Source organism: Acomys minous (genome assembly GCF_964271855.1).
Source record: "Acomys minous genome assembly, chromosome: 7".
NCBI classification, from domain to species: Eukaryota; Metazoa; Chordata; class Mammalia; order Rodentia; family Muridae; genus Acomys; species Acomys minous.
In genome coordinates, this window is record NC_140488.1 from 38,231,744 (window position 1) to 38,249,301 (window position 17,558).

The 17,558-nt window shown below is 39.9% G+C and overlaps 1 protein-coding gene across 4 annotated transcripts in view; it reads right to left on the reverse strand.

Moving 5' to 3' along the window:
• PLS3 (plastin 3) overlaps positions 1 to 17,558 on the reverse strand; it is an 85,907-nt gene that overhangs the window by 48,226 nt on the left and 20,123 nt on the right. The window contains exon 1 of one of the 4 annotated variants that reach the window (XM_084788774.1): positions 3,393 to 3,474. The exons of 2 other annotated variants lie outside the window; for them this stretch is intronic. The gene's annotated coding sequence lies outside the window, so the exon portion shown is untranslated. Of the gene's footprint in view, positions 1 to 3,392; positions 3,475 to 17,558 lie in introns of those variants that run through there. One more of the 4 variants, XM_084788775.1, reaches the window with a different exon arrangement.

The following is a 17,558-nucleotide window of genomic DNA, read 5'->3' on the forward strand; positions in this document are numbered from 1 at the left end:
ACCAAGGTCCTTTGGAAGAGCAGCCAGGGCTCTTAACCACTGAGCCACCTTTCCAGCCACAAATGATTAAAATTTAACAAAAGCAAGTCTTTTACTCCTTTGGCAAAATATGCTTTCAATTCCTAATCAACTGATACACTCTGGAAGACTGCTGCTTTCAGATTCCTCTACCCTTGCCTCTGTCCCAAGAGCTTGCTTCCTTTAACTAGCACTTTAACCAACAACGTTTAAGGAGACTTAAATACCGATTTTCTGTGAAATGTAAAGATGTTGCTCCCTTTTGTATGTGTTGCTTCATGACCCCTGCAGATGTACAGATTGCCTTTAAAGGTTTCTGAGAAGAATAAAGGAGCAAAAAGTTTTTTTTTTAATCTCATGTACAGATTTAATATAAACTATCTTTGTTCACTGTCTACCTCTTTAATACCGGCAACGAGTTAAGCCACCCTAAATTTTTGTTTCATTTTGAGATACCTAGGTTGGCCTCAAACTCCTGATTCTCTTGCCTCTGCTTCCTAAACACTGTGATTACAGATACAGAATCCCATGCCCAGACCACAAAAGTTCTGTTTGGATATTTTTAAAGGAGATGCATCACTAGATCATAGTTGCTATCTGGTAGCCCTCTCCCTAAATTCCACAGTATGGCGACTACCTTCTGCCTTCTCTGTTTCTTCCACTCATCTGTGGGTTCCTCAGAAACAGTGAGAGTATCACATATGATTTTTATCTTGGGTCACAACAAATACACACCAAATGCTGGTTGGATAAATGAGCATTGACTGGAGTGAGTACAGTGAGTGAGCAGACCTACCTACCTAACAGGAAGTCTGTCCATTTAGTCACGCCAAGTGGGTTCCAACATGCATAGTCTTGAGCTGAGCATAGCACTGCCTACAATTACAGAACTTGGGCATGTGAGGCAGGAGAACTGTGAGTCCCAGGCCATCCTGGGCTATGCAGGAAGTTCAAGGATAGAAACCCTGTCTAGTGGGATGTAGTGTTGCACACCTGTAAACCCAACACTCTGGGAGGCAGAGGCAGGTGGATCTCTGTGAGTTCGAGGCCAGCCTTGTCTACAAAGTGAGTCCAGGACAGCCAAGGATACACAGAGAAATCCTATCCAGTCTCAAAAAACAAACGAAAAAGAAAAAGAAAGAAAGAAAGAAAAGGAAAGGAAAAAAAGAAACCTTGCCTTAAAAAAGTAAACAAAACCACCTCAAACACGCACAATGCTAAACTAGCCAGATTCATGGTGTAGGTTAGTGGCAGAGTGTTTCTTAAGCGTATGATGGGTTCAATCCTCAGCACCAATAGATGAATGAATGAATGATTAAGCCAAGTTGCAAGCATTATTAGAGAAAACTGTGGGAAAAACTGGGAACATAAATAACTCCCATTCTTCACGTGCGATTGGCCTGTGACCAAGTTTTACTTATTTACTCTGGTTTCATACTTCAAGATACTACAAAATTGTTCAAGATGTTTGCAACCTATGTTTCAAATGTAACTGAAAGTCAAAGAGAAAGAGCTTTAGAAACAGTCCTTGCTGCCTTTGAGCATACACACAGCACATTTCACCTTTCTAATATGACATGCTTTGACAGGCTTGCCATTCATAGGTAAAACTGAATGTTTAAAAGGAAATATAGCTACGCTCACAATTGACTAATTATACTTCAAGTTTTATGCTATTAGTGTTTTCAATATATACAAACAGGATGAAATCATATATTCACCATCCACAAACCCAGCAGGTACTACATTTATCAGGACTTACCCATGAATGTGTCCACTGTTTCTTCAGCCCCACCCCTCCCCCTTTTCCTTGCCTCTCTAACCGGGATTATTTCCAATCTACCTTCACACACCCCATCATTTCACTACTACATTTCTGTTAAGAAACAAATGCCTCTTCTGAAAGTATTTGGACTCTATTATAGAACAGTATAAGATAGATTGTAATTGATCACTTTCCGTACCAATGTGTATGAGTCACTCGAATCCCAAAGGGTGCCCAACTCTGTGTCATTTCCTGAGGGACTATCAAATGCTTCCATTTTAAGTAAAAGTTTTCCTTCCCCCTTGGTGCTTAATAAACACAGATAAGATCTAAAAGCAGTGGCTAGTTAAAAATATGTCACTACATTTTCTAATAATAGCAATGTTCAATTTAACCTACATTGAAGACATTCCTTAAATGTTTTATGCGCAAAAGTTTTATAGGTTTTTAATGCAAGTCGTAATAATGATTTAAATATGTCAGACTCAAAAGACTCAGCCTAGGGGGAGGAAAGAGACAGGGGAAACAATGTAATATTAAATCACAATAAAATAAAATAAAAATAAAGAGACAACTCATATCACCACTTTCTTACCCTTACATGTACACCAAGCTAATTTCTTGGTGTAAAATAGGACACATCTCTTTTGAAAGCTTTTATGCTTTTTGTGTTTCCCCTCCCAAGTTTTATATCCCCTACAAACTGTGTAAAAAGAATGCTGCTGCTTGCTCCTGAAATGAATGGCCCTTCATACCTGAGGGGTCGCTCAGCTTCCTGTCCTATAAAAATTAACATATTTAAGACGTCAAGGGTAACCTTCAGGGATGTGTGCACGTACATATGTATGTGTAAGATCAGAATACCTAACATGTTTCAACTCAAAATTAAGATACTATTTTTTATCAGAAGTTACTGGATACACAATTCCAGCTCCCTCTTCCTTCCCAGCAACAGAGTCCGAGATCCTCTGCTGTGTGTGACTGAAAACCCTGCTGGCAAGATGAGCGCTGGCAGTCCCCCTCACAGCTGCGTTACTGCAACACTGTCTAAGTCATGTATATTTAGAACTGTAAATGCCACGGCAACTGTTTGACACAAGCCAGTTTGTGAGAGTAGAGATACTCATCTAATCATGACGTGTTCTAGCATAACACGCCACCCATCCGTGTTATATAATTTTTAAAAAAGACATCCCTTAACAGGGATCAAAGGCATTTCAAATCCGGTCTCTTTTCCCTTCCACCCAGAAAGCCACAGATAATAATTTCTATCAACTCAACTTTGAGGCATCTAACTTGACATGTAAAGATTATGTAAATAGGACTTCAAACCTATTTTTTTAAAGAGAGAACAAAACTCCTAGAACATTCCCAACACTGAAAAAGAAGAGAAAACACCAGACTATACATACAAGAGGTTAAATTCTTAGCTTAAAATTTTTCTTACAACAAGTCTGACTTCTACTTAAACAATCGGGACTTTAAAAGTGACTCAAAGTTTCGCCTAAACAGAAAAGAAAGAATCCCACCTTTTCACCAAGTCAATCTTGGCTTAGATACTCAGTAATCTAAAAGTTAGCACCTACAAAAATAATATTAACATAGTTACCCTTCCGACGGGAGCAGAGCTGTTTCTTTTCTGGAAGCTCTAATAGGACTGTCTCCCACGCCCAGAACTTGAAATCTGGAAACCCAACATTCTTCTTACAATTGCATCTTAAAGAGCAAGTCACAACACTTCCTGACAAAGGAATGATACAATACTTACGGATCTCCTTCCTGGCTGCCTTGCAGTTCTTTGCCAGAGGTTGACTAAATCTGAACTTAAGCACAACTTTCAGAGGAAACTTTATGCTTTCATTTTGGCTCCGCTTTTAAAACCAGACAGGGAACCAAGGGAATTTCAAGTTGGTTCAGGTCAAACAGCTACAACCCATATACCTATTTAGAGTGTGAGCAGTAGCCAAGTAACCTTCTTATTTTAGAACACAAAGAACAGCTTCTCCCCAGTGTCCCAGCCACTCATCCACGGTCAAGTACATTACTTGGAAAGGCAAATTAACTATCTCAGTACACTTACGTCTTCTATTATTCATCCCAGCGCACATACAACATTTATACTCCAGATTCTAGCTAGTGCACATTTATTTCACTTTGGTTTCTCTTGGAACTGTAAACTCTTGACACTAGCATAGCACACCGGACGTAAGCCAACGCTTGCTAAACTGAGAACTGTTCTGTCGAAAAGGCTGTGCCATCTTAGAAACCATGCTGAAGTCAGACGAGGTGTGAATCCATCCAAGCCCCATATTTTAATAGTTTTAGGTGTTATAAGGCCAACTGTTTAAACTCCTCCGTCTGGGTTTCCCAGCCTTGATGACACCCCAGCTTATGATGACAACCATATGCATTTTGGGCTGGAGCTAGGGCTTGGGCTTACACACTGCCCAGGCCCAGTATGCAAAGGGCCCCAGATTCCATCTCTAACATTATAAATGACAATAATAATGTGAAATCCTCACTGGGCATAGTGGCACATGCTTTTAAGCCCCAGCACTCTGGGACACAGAGGCAGATGGATCTCTGTGAGTTTGAGGCCAACCTGGTCTACAGTGGGAGTTCCACGACAGCCAGAGCTGTTACATAGAGAAACCCTGTCTCTAAAAAAAATCAAACCAACCAACCAAACAAACAAACAAAGGACATCCAGGGCTACACAGAGAAACCCTGTGTTGGAAAAACCAAAGCAACAATGACAATAATGATAATAAAAAATGAACTACTCTATATTTCAGTATCTACTTCTTACAGTGAAGAACATTTTAATTTATTTTGTGTATTCCAGTAAGTGTATATCATGGTAATCACTAGATATGGACAGATGCCCCTATTAAAGTTCTTCTTACCTGTTCTAGCAATGGAATCACTGAATGGCAAGATGACCCTCCCCACAAAACAAACAAACAGTAGTACTGGCTAGGCTCAGCACACCATTTCAATAGACTCAGTGCAAGTCAATAACCTGAGAAGAATGGAATGGAAATGTGGGGGCTTTAGAAGTCTGACAGTCTTGAAGTTTTTGTGACCTTTCACAAGGCACTTAACGTCTCTGTAAAAACGGAGCTTACTTCTACTTCTCTTTTAAAGGCTGCCTGGGAAGATGGAAGCATCTGGCATGGTGTTCAGGCACTGCTGCCATGGGCCCTGGGAACACCTGCTTACTAACATTTGCTCTGTCTACTTTATGAGGAAATAAAACGAGATAGCAGAGTCTCTGGATCTTTCCAAATAAGATAAAACAACTTCTCAGCACACAGATGTGAGTCACAGTGCATTCACTTGTGAAGAGGAACCATCACTAGATAGTTCTCATTAAGAAGCAGACAGTGTTCTGTCCTCATCACGTCTCCTTGCCAACCAATACTAGATTCCACTTCATTGCCTTAATGGATGTGCTTCAATGCATTATGCCGACCACCAAAGTCCATATGAAATGCCGAAAATGCAACACAACCCAGAAGAGCTGGGTGGGCACAGGAGAAGCCAGGGGACATATTCATCAATCTCAATTGCTGACTCACTACATGAATTTCTCAACTTTTCAAATTCTCCATTTGCAAAATAAGCCTATGTTTCCCCACAGCCTGTCAGGTTATATAGCACTGCTGGAGGACCTACAAAGCTGCTGGTACTAAATGGAAGACAGATACCTATGCAGGGGTTGTTGTGTATTTTGCAGGTAAAGAATGCTAGGGAGACACAACTGCCTCGGGTAAGGAGACAGCAGTGTCATGTCAGAAATGCTGGGTTTTCCCAGCAGGAGCCATTCTTCAGCCATACTTGTTGCTTCAAACCACTTAGCTGGGTCTGTCCCAAGTGCTATATAACCCATCCTTTTCAGATGTTCGAGATCACCACCGGGTAATTTAATGTTTTAAACTAACGAAGTGCTCCTTGAGAAGACATTTTCCTTTCTCTTTTACAGAGGGCTCTAAAAGGCTGATAGTATAACCCTACCAGGCAGTTGCAGCACACACTTTTAATCTCAGCAATTGGGAGGCAAAAGCTGATGGATCTCTAAGTTCAAGGCCAGCCTCGTCTACAGATGTAGATCCAGGACAGTCAAAGTTACACAGAGAAACCTTGTCTCAACAAAATCCAAAACAAAACAAAAAATGTATCCCTGACTTCTTTGGTCATAGGTAAATGTAAATGTATATATTTCTACCTTTTCAAACTCGAATGTTCTTAATCTTTCTTCTACTGAGCATTCAAGAGGCCTTCTGTTCAATCCCCAAGCACGAAAATATCGAAAATCCAGCCAGGCACAGTGGCACATGCCTGTAATACCAGGACTTGGGGAGGCAGAGGCAAGCAGATCTCCGTGAGTGCAAAGCCAGCCTGGTCTACAGAGTGAGACTAGGACAGCCAGGGCTGTTACAGAGAAACCCTGTCTCAAAAAACAAAAAAATAAAACAACAAAGACAACAAAACAAAACAAAACAAACAAACAAAAAACAAACCCAAATCAAATAAAACAAAACAAAATAAATCTCAAAAAAAGAAAAATGAAAATCTAAAAAGGAAACACCAAAACCCCCAAGCCCTCATGTTTCTTAAAAGAAACTTCTTCAGATTGCCAGGCAGTCGTGGCGCACGCCTTTAATCCCAGCACTCGGGAGGCAGAGGCAGGTTGATCTCTGTGAGTTCAAGGCCAGCCTGGTCTACAAAGTGAGTCCAGGACAGTCAAGACTACACAGAGAGACCCTGTCTGGAAAACTACTGCCCCCTCCCCCAAGAAACTTCTTCAGTAGCGATAGTGCAATCAAGTGTTTAGTTTTTAGTTTTATTTCTTGGTCTGTGGCTCACTTTGTAAGCTGTTTTCCCACTCACCATCCGAAAGGGGGTGGTTTTAGAAGAGTTGGGTGGTGGTGAATGTGTCTGTGTTTGCATGTGCCCGTGCCTGTGACTGTGGCTAGAACCTGTTTTTACTATGGCTAATGAACATTGGCTTGGGAATAGAAGATGGCGGCTAGGGGTGAATAATGAGCTTTATGTTTTTACAAGCAGACAACAGAATGAAAACAAGTTTCCTACTCCACTCCCAGTGCATCACGATGAATGGGCAGTGTGTGTCAATTGTCTCTCAGATCTTACAGTCAAAACAAGACGGTTCACACACACCGCCCCCCCTCAGGGTGGAAAGAAAAAATAAGAATAAGAGGCACACCCAATAACGTCACAAGAGTTTCATATGCATAGCAGAGCAATGTGTAGCTAGAGTACAAAATCTAGACCGCACTGATAAACCCTTTCCGATTTTCACTCAAACCGTCATGCTCCCTTACCACTTCCACTGCTATGGATCTTTTGTGTGTGTGACTGGTACCTTGGAGGCCTCTCCCGCTCTGCTTACTGACACACTTCAATACAGTGATCTAGTTCCTTTCAAGAAATAAGATATTACCCATTTTTTTTGTGACTTAAAAGGTAGCACAGTAAGAGAAGCATTCATTAACAGAGCTCTACCATATAAAACAGGCGACAGTATACTATGCAGGAGATGACTATACTACTGTAATTTGGTGCCATATTGGAATATTTCAAAAACGTATCTCAGAAGCAGCGTTCGGCCCACAATCTTCCTGGTGCATGGACAGGTCAGTTTTAACAGTCAAGTGGATCTGTGCACAGGATGTACTCTAGGGTCTTGTCCATGCTACATGAGTGATTTACACGGAGCGATACACACGCTTCTGTAATTTTTTTCACCCTTGGAGGAAAAAAAAAGCAAGGCGTAAACCACAGTTTAATGTCAGCATTCTGGGATTCCAAACTCCACAAGTACAAGCTGCCTTATGAACAGTTAGCCCATATCCTGATTCACTTTGTCTTCTACAGACTTGACCAGAGCCTTGGAATTTGGAATGTAAACACTTTACATTGCTTCCATATCTGCTTAGTTGTAAAGCATATGATAGAATGTTAAAAGACAATCAAAACTTCACTTAGTGGTTGTGGTCTCTAATCATAGCTATTGGGGAGGCTGAGGCAGAAGATGGCAAATTCAAAGCCTGCATAGGATATGGAGTAGGTGCAAGATAGCTTGGGTAACTTATTGAAGACGTTACTTCAAAATAAAAGCCTCTCTTCTTAGTAATAGAGAAGTTGTCTAATACATATATAGGTCCTCGATTCAACCCCAAGTGTTACAAAAGGTCTGTACACAAACAAAACAACAACAACCTTAACAACAAAAACCACAAAGATAATAGAAGCTGTATGCGGTAGCTCATGCCTCTAATCCTAGCTTTTGAGGATGAAGTTAGGCATGCAGGGACCGAGGGCTAATGAGGCATGAGGATCACAGGGTTGTGCCAGCCTGGACAATATGATCTTGTCTCAAAATAATGAGCTTGAGGGGGCTGGTGAGATGGTTCAGAAGTTAAGAACATTTGCTGCTCTTTCTAAGGACTCCATTGGTTCTCAGCACCCATGTAGGTCTGTAATTCTAACTCTGGGGGATCCAATGTCTTCTTGGGGCACTGAACTCATGGGTACACACATTCTCTCTCTCTCTCTCTCTCTCTCTCTCTCTCTCTCTCTCTCTCTCTCTCTCTCTCTCTCCCTCTCTCTCTCTCTCTCTCTCTCTCCTCTCTCTCTCTCTCTCTCTCTCTCTCTCTCTCTCTCTCTCTCACACACACACACACACACACACACCACACCATACACACACACTTTTTGTATTTATAGATGATTTCGTTTGTGCAACTACAATGATAGTTATTTGAAAATATTCTCTCTTCTAAACTCATATCTCCATTAGAATCTGACTTAAACTATCCAAAAGTTTCAAGCATTCTGATGATTATATATTTTCCTCTTCACATTCAATGTTTAGTCCAATGAATTTTTTTATCTAGTGCATAGGAAATAGTCATCTGGTCAATCATATTTAAAAAAATAAAAGTACGGGGTAGGAGAGATGGCTCCGAGGTTAAAGGCACTCACTGTTCTTCCAGAAGTCCTGAATTCAATTCCTAGCAACCACATGGTAGCTCACAACCATCTACAATGAGATCTCATGCCTGCAGGTTTACATGGAGGCACAGCACTCTATTTGTAATAATAAACAAATAAATCTTAAAAAATTAAAATTAAAAATACTAGTTGTACATAGTATACCACTGGGCTCAGTTCAAATCTAGGCTTACTCAACAAATAGGTAATATAATGATTTTTCCCCCACCAATATGAAACCCAGTTTGCTGCATGCATGTCTTCAGATTCCTGCCTAGTTATGCGCACACACAAATCCTTAAGAAGAAAATCAACTAAGGAATGCTTGGGGGTGGGGTGGGGAGGAGAATCCTTCGGAATGCTTGGGGGCGGGGTGGGGAGGAGAATCCTTCCTCAGAGAAGAGAGCACCAATTGGCTATCTTATACCCAATGTTCAGCCCTGAAATCATATACATAGAAGCAAATTATGCAGACCAACCAGATTATATTTATATATTAAGAAACATACACATATGTAACAACAATTAAAAAAAAAAAAGAGGCCACGAATTTGAGAGCAAGTGTAGGGTACAATAGAAGGGTTATGGGAAGAAAAAGGAATGGGGGATATGATTACAATATTTAAATTAGAAAATAAAAGTATTTTAAAATAAAATGGATGTGGATATAGCTCAGTGGTAGAACGAGGCTCTAGGTCCAATCCAAATGAAGGCAGGGGAACAACTACCATAAACCAAACACCAAAGTCAAAGCCAGGTAGCTGGTGCATGCCTTTAATCCCAGCACTTGGGGAGGCCGAGGCAGGTGGATCGCTATGAGTTCTAGACCAGCCTGGTCTACAAATGGAGGACAGCTAAGGGTACACAGAGAGACCCTGTATCATAAAACAAACAAAAAACAACAAAAATAAACAAACAAACAAAAACCCACTCAAAGTCAAGTGCCTCAACAGTAAGACCTTCCATCTTATTTGATGTGAGGTGGTGGAACCAATCTACACCATTCAAGGGCCAAGAAGATCAAAGAAAAAAAATTTCCTATGAAGCTAATTAAGGAGAACTAGCAGGATGAGGTGCTATAAGCCTGTAAGGCCAGTATTTGGGAGGAACATGGCCTTGTGAATGCAAGCAACTGCTTTCATGTTGGCCTACAGTTCCAGCCCCTGAAATTTTTTTTCACATTTAAAGAAAATAATTGGATGGAAAAATATCTTAATTTCATAAGACAAACATTTGGGGGATGTACAATGGTATGGCTAGATCTGGAAGGGGTTAAAGAGAGAGTTGGGGATGAAGATGATGAATTGTATGAAATCCTCAAAGAATTAATAAAGAAATAAAACCCCCTTACTCTCAGCATTCCAGAGATGACTCCATATTACCATGGATTTATCAGTCCCGTTTCAATAATAAAATAACCTCGTTTAAACGAACCAGGATTCTAATTGTATATTAAATTATGTCCTCAATGCAGTAAAACTGAAGGTTGAAATAAGTAAATCAAAGCCATTTTCATTTCAGACAGAATATTGTCTTAGAGGCTTGCCTTAAATTGATCCTCCTTTCCCAGCCTCCTAAGCTGAGTTGGAGTCTAAGTTCTCAGAAAACGGCTCACTGGGCTCCACATGGGACAGAGTCTGATTTAAGACATCTGTATCTCTTCATAGCTAATAAAAATATACAAAGAAATAACGCATATGCTCTCCACCTTTCTACCTTGATGGCCTTTGATTTAAAAAGAAGGAAGAGGAGAAGGAGGAAGAGGAGGAGGAGGAAAGAGATGAAGGAACAGGAGAGAGGAGTAGAAGTGAGGGATGGGGGGACACAACAGCAAAATCCAACCAATTGAATGCTTTCCCCCAACTTTTTGGCTCTGGACCGGAAATCCACAACGCACTTCCTGATATGCGCATTAAAGCAATGTAATACTCATCATACTAAAATTACCGCTGGGAAAATGTTAAGATTTAAAAAGCATGATTTACTCCATCACATGCTAACATATGTAGCATATTTTTACAAAAGCAATTATAATTTTAAAAAGCAAATTGAAAAGTTGTATTGATAGCCTTTTCAAATAAATCTCTTTAGACTCAGTTACATTTTGACTTTTTTTTTTAATACCCTACTTGGTTTATGCATTGATCACCGGAAAAATGAACATTCCACCAAGTTATGTAGATCTTCTAAATGTTACCATTTGAACAATGCCTAAGAAATCCTATTAATTAGTGACAGCATCAACTTCATTATAAAACCCTATGTATTGAGCCAGATAGGGTAGTTCACACCTCTCTGTAATCCCAGCATTTAGAAGGCTAAAGCAGGCCAATGTGGCTACATAGTATAGCTACATAGTGTGGCTACCTAGTAAATAGCAAGTTAGCCTGAGCTACACTGCAAGTCTCTGTCAAAAAAAAAGTTAAAAAACGAAACAAACAGCAAAACAGACGATAAAGTATTAATGGAGCCTAGGCTCCATCCTTAGTAGTGGAAGGGAGGAAATGGAGAAAGGAAATGTCAATGCAAGTTTGGATTAAAATCTCTAATTTTATCATTACTAACAATTACTTTAATGTTCAATTCAAGCCAAGAACAGTCAATTCATTAAAAAAATTCCATGTATATGTATGTGCCCATGCATGATATATACATATGTGTGTGATGTACACATGCTTAAATGCCTGTAAGACAACATGGGATGACCAGAGGAGGATGTTGGGGGTTCTGGTTTACCACACTTCATCTTATTCCCTTGAGACAGGGTCTTTCATTGAGCCTGGGGCTGGGCTTAAGGATAGTTATGCACATACACTAATATTATAAACACATTAATACTCAGGGGAGAATGTAGGTCAGTTGATAAAATGCTTGCTTGGCATACATGAAACTCAAGGTTCAATACCCAGCACCAAAACCAGGCATGGTGATTCACATCCATAATTTCAACATACCAGAAGTGGAGGCATAAGGATCAGAAGTTCAAATTCAATCTTGCTTTGCTCATATCATGAGTTCAAGGCCAATCTGACACCAAACAAGAAAAGCAGGTATTAAGCCTGATTTCCAAAAATGGGTATCATCCTTCCGCTATGACTATGCTAAGGTAGTACATATACTATGACAAAGCACAATATGAGCTAAGCAAAATGCAAATTATTAAAGTGGAATTTTAAAAGGAAATAAAAGAAAAAGTGTAGGAAAAATAAAATATCAAGACCAAGCTTAAAAAAAAAAACAAAATAAAAAAAAAGCCAAAAAAAAAAAAACCACCAAAAAACCCGAAACTCTCCTTGGTTTCAGTCTATAAAAGGAAATGAACAAGGGATGTGAGCAAATATGGGCATGACCACATGGTTTTTCCACCCCACTCTGTCATCTTATTTTACTTCAGGACAGGAACCATCATGTCATGTCCTTTGAGTCAGCCCTTGCACTACTCACATGGCAAAAATAACTAAGTGATATATTCATTTTCCATGGCGACTATTAAGTACATTCGAGTATTCCATAACTCTTCAAATGACAGAGACACATTCCTAAATGAATTTATACATTACATTGAACCTATTCTGTCCTTTCACTCATCCACAAAAATTGAATTAGGCTCATCCTAGGGAGTAAATCCACAAGTTAAGCCCATAGCATTCCTTGGTTAGTGAGCAAAACAGGTGTAACACTGGCAAAAGAAACACAGCAGTGACAATCAAAAACAAAACAAAACAAACAAAAAAGGAAAATATTGACTTTCGGTATCAGCTTCTGGATTCTGGCCATGTATTCCAAACAAATCGTCAATTTATCTCTATTCAAATCAGATAAAATATTCTAGAACTCCAGATGTACTTGGTGGTGGTTTGAAAAAGCTGAGCAGCAGTATTAAACAACTTCAAATATTTCTAGAGCCTTAACCTTGATCAAAGTCTATGGCAGTGGTTGTGTTGGTGTACTTCTTTTAGTAATCTATTTTGGCATCTAAGACAGTGCCTGGCACACAAGTAGGCACTGAACAAACCCAACTTGCCCCACAAGAAAGAAAAATCTCATTTAGCTCTCAAGACATCACTGCGCTGGGTTTCTAAACTTTACAACTGCTTTTTGACCTCACAGGGAGTAATGAAAGAAATCTTCAAAAGAAAGAGCCTTTAGCATTTCCTGCCTGCATGCCCTAGTCCAACATTAACCTTGTCGGCTCTTAGCAAGGCATATAAAATCCCCTTTAAATGACTAATTCAGATGAAGTGGTAACACGAAACCAGAGCTTCTAGGATGTCGGTTTCCACTTGTTACCAGATGTTGCCAATCGCTTCAAAGTGTTAAATGCATCCATGAAGTTTCACATATATTTGCATGGGAAATGCAGTCTGACTTCCGCTACCGTTGCAGAGTCAAGTTCACAGAAAAAACTTGTGGCCTCTTGTCTAATAAAACATCCAGAGTATTGCTGACATTCGCTTTAAGAACCGCACAGTGTCAGCTCAACTCTCCCTTGGAATTCTTGCAAACATACACACACTTTCAAAGCACAGACCAAACAAATTCCATGTTGTTAGGACCTGGCAGTGCACTGTCTGCATTGTATCTCTTCCGAATATAGTTTTTGATGCTTTTACAAAAACAACTAGCTGAAAGATCCAAGTGTGTGTGTGTGTGTGTGTGTGTGTGTGTGTGTGTGTGTGTGTGATGAAGCTTTAAAAAAAAAGAAAGAATACTTAGCTTAAATAGAATATAGATCCTTTTGAAATTACTCTTTAAGCAAGAATAGCCTTCTACACATTTCAGGTATCCTTTGCCAGGGTTAATTCAACAGTCCTTCTATGTTGTTTCTAATCACTCTTTGCTGGTTAACTTCTTCGGTGTGTTACCATTAAGGCTTTAATTTGCTTCATTTAATTTTTTTTAATCTCCAGAGAGTTTAGTACAGAAACAATGGTTGCTATTTTCTACACATAATGGTCATTGTTAAATCTGCCTCAACCCAGAACTGTGAACACAATGTAGATTTATCTCTAAGATTGGCCACAAAAATGCCACAGTCCTCTAAAGTGGTGACATGTTCTTACCGTTCATATATATACATCGAGAGATGACTTAAAATTTTTTATTTATTTGATTTTTTTGCCGAGAAGCTTCATTGTGTATCTTTGAGGATGGAGCAGACTCCGTCAACACAATACCAGGCTGGCTCAGATTGCTAGAGAAGTGTATTAGAATCGTGCACATTCGCTCAGCTGGCATTTCACTTGGTAATCTGTTAAGTTGGTCTAGGCAAACACATCTCATTACAATGAATTTTTGCCACAAGTCAGAACGCTCTATGGTCTCCAATTGCTAGACACCACATTTTTAGTACTAACCATCCTCTGCTGGCTTCCAGCTCGTTATATCAGAAAGCAGCTAGCCTCTCAGAGTTCCTCCACTGGGGTTGACTATTCCAGGTTCAATGACTCTTAGAATTCATGGCTTTTCAGGGTAAATTTTTAAAAAAATTTAATTTATTATAAGTTATTCAGATTACATCCTGATTGCTGTCCCCTAGCTTGTATCTCTCTATTCCCACCCTTCCTCCCTCTTCCTCTCTATTCCCCCACCCTATGGCCACAGCCTATCAGGTCTCATCCGGATATCCTGCTTCCCCTTCCTCTGTGTGCCTCCCCATCAAGGGGAAGTGATCAAACTGGGGGGACCAGAGTTCATGTCAGAGGCAGTACCTGCTCTTCCCACAACTGTGGAGAATGCACCATCCATTGGCTGGATCTGAACAAGGGTCCAGGTTTACTGCATGCATTGTCCTTGGTTGGTGCAACAGTTTATGGTGGCCCCCCTGGGCCCAGATGAGCTGGCCTTGAGGGTCTCCTTGTGGGGCACCTGAACCCTTCCAGGGTGAATTTTTCAAAGACAAAATTGAAAGGATGGTTGGACCACACAGTGGTTAGTGTGGTTGGCTAGCATGTGCAAGGCTCTGGTTCTATCTCCATCTGTACTGATAAAGAAATTGATAGCGCTGAAGTAAAGATATATATTCGCCAAATTAATTATATGTGAAAAAACCTTGAATATCTGTTTTGATGAATATCATATTGTTGTCTCTTTAAAAAAAAACCTACTGTTGTTTTCTTATTTTTATTATTATTATTTTTTTTTTTGGAGACAGAGTCTCAATCATGAAGCCTACCAGGTCAGCCTTGAGCTTGCCATAGACACCAGCCTGGCTTCATTTTGTGATCCTTCTTGCTCAACTCTCCCCATACTACAGATGTGAACTGCTGTGCTTCCCTTTCTTTCCCAGATTATGTCTTCTGTTAAAGATGGGTTTTGTTGAAGCTGTAGGCACTACTAAGCAGTTACACACATAACTGACACCAATGACAGTAGGCAGCACTGTGACAGTTATCGCTAGGATCCACACACTATATAAGCTAAGGAAGCTTTTATTACAGAGCAATAATTTTGTCAGGTACTCAGAAAAGTACATCTGAAGTGAGATTTTTCTGTTCCTGCTCTCTAAATCTAACCCCTTAATTCCAGTTACAGGCCGAGTTATAACTTTTACTAAATGAAATAAAAGGCAATTGAGAATAAAAACAGGATGGAAAAATGAGCCATTCGGCTTTGTTCTTTCACCACCCACCCAGAATCATTAAATATAAAGAGCATAAAAGCTTTTTCTCGAGAAAGCAGGGTACAAATGAAAGCATGATGGTATTTCATCTTCCCTCACCCCAGAGCAACAAGGTGACATTTTCTTTTCAGCTCCTCAGCCATAATCAGTCTGGCAGTCCCCATTGTTTTTTTTTTTTCTTTGTTCCAACCTAGCAGTAAATTTCCCCGTGTTCTTTTAAGTCACCCAGCTTATCATCAGACACACTTTGTAATTGTTAAGGTGTTATTTTTGTAGGATCTATAATGAAAGCACAGGAGGGCACAAGTGGTTTCATTTCAACACTTTTGATTTCCTGTTCACGAACAGCAAACACAGCTCAACTTCAATGTCCCAAGTTCTGGTGCTTTAATAGCATAGCCCATTTTGCTATTTTGAGATGTGAATTTGTTTGAGGCCAATGATGGACTAAGCCACCATTCCCTTAAGGCACAACAAGAAGTTTGAGAACCCTATAAGCAGTTACACTGGGTGGTCTTTATAAATTACGGAAATAGGCAGTCACTCTGGCTTGTGTTTATAATTTGAGTGGTGAGGCTCAGCCATGAGGATTATCTGTGTTACAGGCCAGCTTGTATTGCATAGTAAGTTCCAGGCCTTCCTGGGTTACAGAGTATGAGCCTATGTCAAAAACATAAAAAATGAAATAAAATATACAATTAAAAAATCTATAAGTGACACTTATACTTCCTTAAATTAAAACTAAGATCAACAATTTAGCAAATGCTACATATTCTAAACCAAAGCATCTGCCAGCTGTTTGTAGTAGCTGACACCTATAATCCCAGCACTTGACAGACTGAGTTTGAGGCCAGCCTGTGCTTGAGTGTGAGACCTTGTCCTAACTCCTGTCCTGGGCTAGGGCTGCAGCTCAGCTGTAGAGCATCAGTATGGCAGGTTAAGACCCTGGGTGCCTTGCTGAGTACTGTAAAACAACAACAAAAATAAAGTCTCATCCCTTTGAAAAGCTTCAATTTTAGCAACTCAAAAGGCACTCGAGGTATATTTTAACAGATATCTTTGCCTGGGAGCGGTAGCACACACCTGTAATCCCAGCACTCAGGTAGGTGGAGGCAAGCAGATCTCTGTGAGTTCGAGGCCAGCCTGGTCTATAAAGCAAGTTCAGGGCAGACAGGACTACACAGAAAAACCATGTCTAGAAAAACAAAAAAAGGAGACATCGTCATTGTAGGATTTAAAAATTATAAAAGATATGAATGTATTTGCCATAAAGAAATGGTAAATAAATTATAGTCAGGTATCATATGCACATAATTCCAGTACTTTGAAAGAAGTGGAAAGAGAATCTCATTACTTTTAGGTCCACCAAACCAGTGTACACACATCCAGGGTACATATTATGGGGAAAACAACAAGATAAATGGCTGAGAGGATGGGTACGTTTATCTTGATATATTACATGGCATATACCTGTGCCAAATATACTACATTATAAAAATGCAGAGTTTTTTTTATCTTTCTGTATATCAGTTAAGGAGGTAAATTTATTTATTTATTTATTTATTTACTTATTTATTTTTGAGACAGTATCTCACTATATAACCCTGGCTGGCCTCGAGGCATGTATGAACTAGGTTTGACCTAAAAGTTAGAGAGCTCTACCTGCCTGAGTCCTGGGATTAAGGCCATATGCCACATGTCTGGCTTCATTATTTTACAGAACGTTTGCTTTGTATGGGCTTCCTGGGGTCAATCCACAGCATGTTCTACAGCAGAGTTAGAAGACCACATCTGTAATTTGAGCACTCTGGTGGTAGAGGCAGTAAGATTAAAACTTCAAATCGTCTTCAACTACTTGGAGAATTTAAAGCTAGCCTGGACCACCTGGCGTTTTATCTTTAAAAAAAAAATGTAGAGAGCTAGAAAATAAGATTTAGCACCAGACTTTTTGTTAACAAAATATCTGACATAAACAGCTGAAGTGAAGAAGGACTTGTCTTGGTTCAAGATTTCAGTGGGTTCTCAGTCCAGAGTCTTGCCTTTCGTTTTTAGCCTCTAGTGAGGCAGAACATTGTGACATGGCAGAGGCTACTCACTTCACAGCGGGACAGGATCAGAGACAGAGAAGCTCAG